The 10,000-nt window shown below is 42.3% G+C and overlaps 1 protein-coding gene and 1 long non-coding RNA gene across 4 annotated transcripts in view; one reads left to right on the forward strand and one right to left on the reverse strand.

Annotated features, from left to right (window-relative positions):
- LOC123501187 overlaps positions 1–10,000 on the forward strand; it is a 31,828-nt gene that overhangs the window by 21,312 nt on the left and 516 nt on the right. The window lies entirely within an intron of this gene.
- The window catches only part of LOC123501183 (neuropathy target esterase sws-like), a 22,920-nt gene continuing 20,047 nt past the window's right edge, over positions 7,128–10,000 (reverse strand). For all 3 annotated transcript variants that reach the window (XM_045249836.1, XM_045249837.1, XM_045249834.1), the window contains one exon: positions 7,128–10,000. This exon is cut by the window's right edge and continues 585 nt beyond it. The gene's annotated coding sequence lies outside the window, so the exon portion shown is untranslated.

A 10,000-nucleotide genomic window follows, 5' to 3' on the forward strand; every position in this document is an offset into this window, starting at 1 on the left:
TGTGTGTGTGTGTGTGTGTGTGTGTGTGTGTGTGTGTTACGTTGTTAGTTTATGTACAAGTGTGTTTCTCTTTTACATTCATTTATTTATTTTAGTTTCTTTCGTCATCTGTTCATTTTCCTTCCAGTCATTCTTAGTTTGCAAGTCTGAGAAATAACTGGTCCTAATCTTTCTCTTTTTATCTCTTTTTTTTTTTCTTATCTAATCCTTTTTTTTATCCCTTTTTTAAAATTTCCATTCTCATTTTCATATATCTCGTTCTTTTCTTATATTTACAAGTCATCCTTTTAAGTATTTTTTCTTCTCTCTCTCTCTCTCTCTCTCTCTCTCTCTCTCTCTCTCTCTCTCTCTCTTCTATCTTTATTTCTTCTCTCTCTGTTGTTTCTCTTTAGTCTCTCCTCTTAGATCTCTCCTTTCCATTTTTTTCATTATTGTTCTATCTATCGTATTTTCTCCCCTGTTTTTGCAGTCTCTCTCTCTCTCTCTCTCTCTCTCTCTCTCTCTTGTAACCGGTATTCATCTAGGATACCCACACAAGATCCTACGGTGTGTTCCCATGCCTCCCTCGCCTCCTTCACCACGCACCTCCCTCCCCCTCTCCTTTCTCCTTCAACGCCAGCCTTCCCATTCTCCCCACACGCCCCTTCCACCACGAGGTTTATGGGTCGTATGAGGCGCCTCGTGATCGGAATATCGTAATGGAGGGGTTGTCGTTGTGGTCGCTGTCTTTCTCGTGGTCAAATGTATCGCTCTGTGAATGGTGAGAGAGTTGGTAGTGGTGGTGGTGGTGGCGGTGGTGGTGATGGTGGTGGTGGTGGTGGTGGTGGTGATATTCTCTCCTGTCTGTTTCTTTGTTGGTTTGTCTCTTGCTCTCTGTCTGTCTGTCTGTCTGTCTGTCTGTCTGTCTGTCTCTCTCTCTCTCTCTCTCTCTCTCTCTCTCTCTCTCTCTCTCTCTCTCTCTCTCTCTCTTATTGCTATCATCATTTATCTCCTTTTCATTTCATTCGCTTAATTTCTTTCTTCTTGTCTCCTTTCTTCTTTTGTCTTCCTTCACCCTCATTCTTCTCACTCCCTCTTTCCTTTATCTATTTTCACTTTATTCCCCTTCTCTTTATTACCTTCCCTTTACTTTCTCATTTCCAATTATACACTGTTCATGCCTCTTCCCCCCATCTCTCTCTCTCTCTCTCTGAAGGCCTCTCTTTCACCACACACGCGTCTCCCAAGGGTAAAAAGAATCCTTGGCCTCGTAATATACCACACCACACCACCACCACCACCACCACCACCACCACCGCCGTTACCCAGCACATACAAAGAACAGTGGTGTAGGTCTTTGAATGTCTTACTTTCTTACCAGAGCATCATATGACCCCAATGCAGCGGCGCCAAGCTTAGAAAGGAATCATTTTAATCCCTCTAGCATACTGAAGTGTCCCAGATGCCCACTGTACGATAATGAGGCGATAGTATAACAGTAAGGTAGTTGGTTGCAAGGTACGATGATTTTGAGAGAAGTACGATGGCATTGAGAGCATAAAATAAAAAAAATAAAAGCAATAGCAGAAATATCAATAAATAACACCTTTTCTTTATGGTAGAGGGAAGCTTACCAAGGTCAACAAAAAATGAAAAAAAAAAAAATAAATAAATAAAATAAAGGTCCTCTTGAATGCCAGTTCCCTAAAAGATCAACAGAGTCTTGGTCAATGGTGAGGTAGTAGTTCCTCTCTCTCTCTCTCTCTGACTCTCGGATCCAATGTTCGAAGCCACAATTCTGAAACACCTGAAGCTCCGCACCTCCACTACTCTCAAAAGGCTCCAGTTAAAGTTACTCGGGTCTTTTTGTTTTTATAGTTCTTGTGACAAATTGACAAGATCACTTTACATTGTTAACAAGAGAAACATTATTGAGAATCCGACTAATCATCTCCGTGGCCTTTGAAAATAGTCATGGTGAGGAAGTTTTTAATGTACAGAGTGTGAGTTTTACCAGCGTGAGCACCACTGAGCACACTTTTTTTTTTTTTTAATACCATGTGGGCTTTTCACGGGAATTTATGGGCTAAAGGGGATACTTTTTAGAGTACCTCCTATCTCAAAGCCCACCCGCTAGTAAACCGTTGCCCTGAGTGAGGAAGCCCAACCTGCACTCAGACCGTGGACAGGATTCGAACCCGTGCGCTTGGAGACCCCTCGGATCCCAAAGCACGCATGGTTCCACTGTACCACGGCGGCCATTGTAAGATGTTGCCATTTATTTACCTTTCACATGCTGGCTGGTGCTCGTAGGGGTGGTGGTGGTGGTGGTGATGGCGGGGGCGGTGGTGGCTCGGTACATTTATTACAGACATCACTGGGAGCTGAAGCCATCGTAAATTGTTGTAAAATAAAGTTAATAAAGTGACTGGGCTTAATCATTCTTCTTATGTCAATATTTTCTCTTACCATTTATGACAGAATTGTATTTTTGAAAGATTGTTTTTACTCACCAGTTAACAAACCAGTAGAAAGCTTTTGCTCTTCGTATGACCGTTTGGGCATTAACCAGCTAGTAGGCAACCTGGTCAAGAGAAACGCGTTATACATCAGATGGCTCCTCCTCACCCATTGTGTTTTCTCCCTTTTCTTTCTTTCTCTTTTTCTCATAATACAGCACGGTGTCTGTTATCACTTACCCGTGGCAGGCAGTCCTCACGTGAACCCAAGGCCTGACCAGTGACCACCGCCTGCCTTCCCTCCAAGCATTATCACACTGTCTGTAACAATGACAAAACAAACAAATGAATAAAATCGTAGCTTATTAGTACAGCCACTATTTAACCCCTTCAGTACCTTCCCTCCTTTTTACATTTATTCTGGTTACCATTCTGCGATTTTATGCAGCTTCAGAAAATTACGTAGGGATTAGAATAGTGAAGACTTTGGCTATTAATCTTCTGATTTCTATGAACCCTTCCAAATGCAAATAAAATCGTATAATCATACCCAAAAATCATGGTAGAAATGCGTCTCTATACTGAAGAGGTTAGACAACCATCCCAATAAACAAACTCGGCATTAATATTTTGATAGACTAACTTAGCGTGTCTTGCCTTTAGTCCACAACATTTCTGGTAAACCTCGTCTACTAGTACCCAAGAAGTGTTTTCCCTCCAGCCTCTACACAGTTCCTCCTTTCCCTAATCGAGGTTCATATTCTGAATGACTTTTTGCACTACTGTAGCACCTCAACTATTTTCAAAAGGTTCCAGTTAGTGACACAGATCTTTGAAAGTTTTTTTTTTTCTTTTTTTTTTTAATACTAGTGACATATCAACAAGATTTCACCAATGAGTACGAGCAACACTCTTGAGAACCCCGCTAATCATCTATTTGCTCCTTGACAATATTTGTGGCGAGAGCAAGTAAAGGGACAAGGAGGAGGAGGAGGAGGAGGAGGAGGAGGAGGAGGAGAGGTTACGGGGTGAGTGGCCAGATAGTAGTAGGTAACCTTCCCGTCCGCCAGATTGCACCCCCGCTTGACTGATACAATGACAATCTTGGGAGGACGGTGACCCCAAGCTTAGCTACTGTTACGCTTCTCTCCACGGCTTACTATTCTGAACACAAGTCTGCAATCTGGTTTGGAGAGAAAAATCCCCCCTACAGGCCTCACTCGTGCTCTTTTCATTTGTTTCTCCTCCGTGGAAGAGCCTGTTTCACTTTCTCTTACTATTTCTGACTGTAACCTACGTTTGTTTAGCTTGGCAGTCGATCCTCGCTATCCGCTACTCACTCGTTACCATTCATTCTACTGTACGAGGGCATATGTTTCTTATTATAGTGAACATCCACCTGTAACCCACTACTCCACAAGAAATAAGAAATTCAGGGAGAAAGTAAACGATGATATTTCCCCATTGAACATCCTCTGGTGAAACGAGAGCGTGGATTTGTGCTGGTGACGGGGAGAAAAGATCCACACCATTGAATCGTTTCCATATTCATTCTGCTTACGATTTAGTGATTTAATACAGCTTCAGAAACTTATGTGTGAGTTTAGAATAATAAAAACTCTGGCCATTAATTTTCTGACCTTCACAGACCCTTCGTAATATCAACAAAATCGTCTAATCACACTCAAAACTAAAGAACGTCCCAGTACTGAAGAGGTTAATCCACTACGCAACGGTACACTCATGAGGGAATACAATAAACAGATAATTGATGGTGGAGAAAAGCAAGAATGAGTTTTGGCAGGTGGCTTAAGCAAACCTTCATAGATTAGAGAGCGGCATCGGTGTGGTATATGGTTACTAATGACGTCCTCACAGCTATTTTAGTGAAAAGAATCTGGACCAGCGAAATTTTAGTAGTGATAGAGCAAAAACAAGCCTGACTCTCATTACTGATTTTCTCATTAAACAGACTGTGTTGGTAATAAGTAGTCCGACATCCCTATACGGTACAGGGACTTAACCATACCCTGCCTCTGAGCCGCGCATCTCGTACCGTAGGCTACTTCTAAACGCGTTACTATATTTCAGTAGTTTGTCTTTTTCAATATACAAATGAGAAGTCAGTTCTTGCATCCTTGAACTGCTGAAATAAATAGATAGATAAATAAATAAATACGAAAATCACAAAAGCTACCATAGCCTCTCTAGTCTAGTCTACACGGGACGCCTCCAGCCACAGGCCATCCTCACTACCTCATTATTTCATTACCCACTGTAACGGGAGGGTTGGTTTGGGCCACATAACTTCTCTCTGCCTACATCTGTGTCTTGCCAGCCTCTCCCCACCCTGCTGTCTCAAACATGACATTATCCAACACTTTACATTATTAGCAACACAAACTCCTGCTCTCACGCTGCTGTTTAACTTTCTACCTGACGCTTCTGTAATCATACCCACTGCTCAGGGTCTCCTAAAGCTGGTCACAGTATAACCTTGAATCCCATCCCGCGTCACTTCAACTAGCTTTATTCAAATGTAGTCAAGGAGTGTTGCAGAGTTTTGTCTACAAACTGAGAGTCAAAGCAAAATAAAACTTTAACTCATTATTCCTGGCTTTGTTTTTGGTGACCTACACTCTTTAAAGTCTCCTACTGATGAGGTGTCCTTTTTCGTGACGTATGGGTGACTCCTGAGTCCTCGTGACCACTAAGTGACTAAAATACTTAAAATTAGCTTACGACACTGATGCACCTCAAGTCTTTCTAACACCGCCTGCCGGACTGAGTAGTGAGGGTGGCGGACGTGATCGCCTGCCCTGTTTCACATCCCGTACTCCGAAGCGCTTTGCTCTTTAACGAAGATTATTCTAAATTAAGGGCCACAGAGATGATCAGCCGGGTTCTAGAGAGTATTCTATCTGTTAGTAAGATAGATTTGTTAATCTGCCACTAGAGGCCATCAAACACCCTTAAAACCCCGAGAAACTCAGGTAGAGCTTTGTTAAAGTCATGGAGAGTCACTGCATAAGTGCTTCAGAATATGGTTCATGACTACTCAGAAACGCTTCGGGATTGACAACTAGGTACGTATTATATCAGAGCAGAGATAGTTAATTATTTCTGCACTTACATACATAATATTCGTATATATATATATATATATATATATATATATATATATATATATATATATATATATATATATATATATATATATATATATATATATATATATATATATATGTACACACACACACACACACACACACACTGTAGCTCAGTGGTTAGAGCGCTGGCTTCACAAGCCAGAGGACCGGGGTTCGATTCCCCGGCCGGGTGGAGATATTTGGGTGTGTCTCCTTTCACGTGTAGCCCCTGTTCACCTAGCAGTGAGTAGGTACGGGATGTAAATCGAGGAGTTGTGACCTTGTTGTCCCGGTGTGTGGTGTGTGCCTGGTCTCAGGCCTATCCGAAGATCGGAAATAATGAGCTCTGAGCTCGTTCCGTAGGGTAACGTCTGGCTGTCTCCTCAGAGACCGCAGCAGATCAAACTGTGAAACACCGCATAGTGTAGTGGTTAGCACACTCGACCCACAATCGAGAGGCCCGGGTTCGAGTCCCGGTAAGTGGCGAGGCAAATGGGCAAGCCTCTTAATGTGTGGCCCCTGTTCACCTAGCAGTAAATAGGTACGAGATGTAACTCGAGGGGTTGTGGCCTCGCTGTCCCGGTGTGTGGAGTGTGTTGTGGTCTCAGTCCTACCCGAAGACCGGTCTATGAGCTCTGAGCTCGCTCCGTGATGGGGAAGACTAGCTGGGTGACCAGCAGGCGACCGAAGTGAATTACACAATACACAAGGTTTTTATTATAAACTAAATTTTTGAGAATCCTCCTAACCATCTCTCAAAAGCAGATGTGGAGAGAAAGAGAGGGAGGGAGAGGGAGGAGGTATCTATGTCAAAGCCACGCAGTTACTGTCTACAGGACACGTAATGTCTTGTGGTTGACACACTTGTCCGAAGAAGGTAACAATACGCGCATGGCACTCTCCCTTCTACCTTCTGCCGCGCGTCCGTCCCTGGCCTCACGTGCCGCCGCGTCGCTGCATACCTTACGTAGTACAGCCTCCACTCACGTCCTCCCAGACTTCACTTTCGACTTCCCAGACGCGTGTTGCAGATCTGAGTGCCAGTGCTCGGCGTCTGTCGCATATTGATGGTGGTGAGGCGGGCTGGTGTTCTCCCGCTCCTGCTTCACTGCTGTGTCGCGGTGGACGCCTCTGGCGGGCTAACTAGCGGCCAACCTTCATTCACCCTTGCTTGGCCAGGCGCCCTTATTGCAACCAGCCTTTGGCCCTGATCCACTGTGACATTCGTGAAGCATGAGAGTGCTGCATCACACATACACACACACACACATTATGAAAGTAAGGCATAGTAAAAAACTAACCCACTACCAACTCAATTCAGTAAAAAAAAAAAAAAAAAAAAAAAAAAAAAAAATTCAAAGTAAGATATAATTGTATTTAAAGGCAAAATGTAAGATAATGAACTGAATCTTGTAATAATAAAGTGAAAGCAGTTAAAGCAATTTATATAGAACTGTTAAGACAAAATTTAGCAAACATGACTCAATTGTCAAAAAAAGGCAATTAGATTGACACACACACAGGAAAATGACAAATGTAATAAAAAAAAGAGGCACTTTATTCTAGACTGCTACTGAGAGTCATTTTCACACACAGGGACAGCCAGCAGCTTCATTTCTGGCCGGGACTGCCACAAACCAGTCCAGACCAGTGAGAGGAGAGTCTGACCAGGAGAATCCCACCACATCCTATCTTGCAATGTTCCTCCCTCCTCTCTTCCCAACTGAACTAAGCATACACAGTCACCCACCAGGTTACAAAAGACTACAGACTGATAGTTACACACACACCAAGCAGAGCACAACAATAACCTGGCAGTGTCCACCACGAGCTCCAACACAAAGGAGGGCAAGGTGGCCTATAAAATGTTTAAGGTTCTCTCTAACATTGCCATCTATCACCATCTCATTTCATGGCATCTGAGCACAACACACTCTCATGCCCTCTCTCTCTCTCTTTAATGTATCTCCTTCAAGTACCACAGCTTTCTATCTCCTCTCTCCCACCCTGACATGCATTTCAATGTGCGTTTCATCATTAGTCCCTCCCTCATTACACTGCTGCTGCTGCCATGTGCTGCTGTCACGAGGACACACTGCTACACTCCCATTAACATAATTGTCAAGGGTACATATGATGAGGTTTGGTGCTAATTCAAGGGGACAAGGTATAAAAACTCAAGGAAATGCAATATCACCAAGAGACACTTGATTCAGACTTAAAGTTGCTCTTCCTGGCAAACCTGTGATTGCTTGCACTTTTCCTAAATGTGCGAGGTAACAGATCAAACAAGTGGTAAAGTCTTGACCTACATCCTGCTTTGTATCTCTATAGTAAAGTTCAAGAGCTTGGCTGCAAAAGGGCACTTCCCTCTGACAACCTTTGTGCTGTGTAAAACTTTGCTGATAACAAAATTATGTACAAAGTGATTATCTCAACACACTTCTCCCTTCAAATGATGTACTAGTATATGTACATGAATGAACTTTGTGGATGTGGTGATGATTTAATGTTTAGTGCTGGCTGCCAGGCAATGACCAGTGAATTAGGAATGACTTGTCAATGCGGTCACTACAGTGATTCACTACATGGTCAGCCAAATGAGAGCAATGACTTCAAATGTGACAATAACTTAAATATTGCTGCACACAAATCCTGTGCAGACATCACACAACTCTGGTGTGTGGGAGCATCTGACACAAGACCAGAGGCAGATCCCGGGACACCCAGGAAAGTAAAGATAAGAGTGAGTTAAAGGTTAGTCCAATTCTTTCTTCAAAATTAAACTACTATCTACATGCTTCAAACAGTACCTACAATCTCTTTCATCTAATCTTTTTCCTGAAATCTAAATGATAATGTGGAATACACAATCTTAATTCTTCTCAAAATGTTAAGAATTTGTGATAAAATTAATTGCAATGATCTCACTCCTGCCTCTGCCTTTCACTAAGTGTGTGGATCTGCCTCTGGCAAAATAGACTAGCACACTTGCATTGATTCATGAGGTAACACTTTCTGGGCTTGTGCACACACAAAAGCAACTTTGGTTACTCCTTCCTGCAAGGAAAGGTAAGGTTAGAGAACAGCCTCTTCCTTCTACAGGCAGCAGAGTGTGCACTGGGCAGGGAGTCCCTTGCCTGTTGCACACACTGAGGACCATTGCTTCTGCTTATGAATGCACTATTCAAAGATATGACTATGTTTAATGCACTCTGATGACACAATATTATGCATAGCTAAAGCTCAATAGACTTTAAAAGTACACAACATTCTACTATGTAAGAAATCAATAACATATTTGTAAAGGGAAATATACTGTGTGGGGAACACGTTCTGATGAGAAATAGTTTCTGTGGCAAACACTTGATGCACTGATCAAAGAGGTACTATTGTGTTGTGTGTGTAACAATGATTCAGTGTACTTCAGCACTGTGTGCAGCAAACACTGAATACACAGAGAAGTCCTAAAAATATATGTATATACACCATCTCTTAAAAACAAGAAAAATCATGTTTTCAGAACTTCTCTCCAAATTAATGGCCCCATTATCATCCCCAATACTTCAACTACCTCATAACTATCCCTTCCCTCCCTGGTGTGCTGACCTCCACTACTGCTATACTGTGTTCAGTGTGTTTGGCACAATTTTCTTTGTTTACATTCTCCATCTCTGGTGAACTTCAGTACACACCAAACTCTCCTCATTGAACAACCTTGATGTCATTTTTAGGTACAAAAATTGATACAACTCTCCAAAGTCCAACTTTGTCCTATCTCCTCATCATTCCGCACGACTTTTTGTTGTACTCATCCCCCCAGTGTCACACAATCCCACTCTCCAACTCACCAATACCACACCACAATTCCATCCTGATCACTAAGGTCACAACTTGTTCCTTTCCCAAGATCAAATCCTACTCCTTTCCTACTTTTCAATAACAAGCTATTGAATGTACTTCCTTTTCCAATCAGTGAGAATTGAGAAAGCACATCACTTCCTTACTTCCAAAGCCTCTGCACCACTTCCACCCAAGAAGACTTGAGCCACACAACTTCCTCCATGAAAACTTCACCCAAATAATACCTTCCATGATAAATTCTGCAACTCTAAACTTATTCACCATTGTACAATTCCCGAGTAGTGACAGTTGACATAGAGAATAGAGGTGAGTGCAGTAAAGGAGTGCCAAAGTGATGAAACAAGCCAATAATGCAGACCATACATTCACTCTCACACCACTGTAAAAATATACTTTTATCATACAACATAAACAGGACCCTTTCTTCTCTCACATCTACCTAATATACAAATCTTTGTGAAATGTAAAAAATAGGTAGCTTCAAAATCTTACAAGAGTTTGTTTTTCTGAAGAGCTGTGTAAGAACCTTGTACAAAGTAAGCAAATTGA

Source organism: Portunus trituberculatus, chromosome 9 (genome assembly GCF_017591435.1).
Source record: "Portunus trituberculatus isolate SZX2019 chromosome 9, ASM1759143v1, whole genome shotgun sequence".
Taxonomy (NCBI): domain Eukaryota; kingdom Metazoa; phylum Arthropoda; class Malacostraca; order Decapoda; family Portunidae; genus Portunus; species Portunus trituberculatus.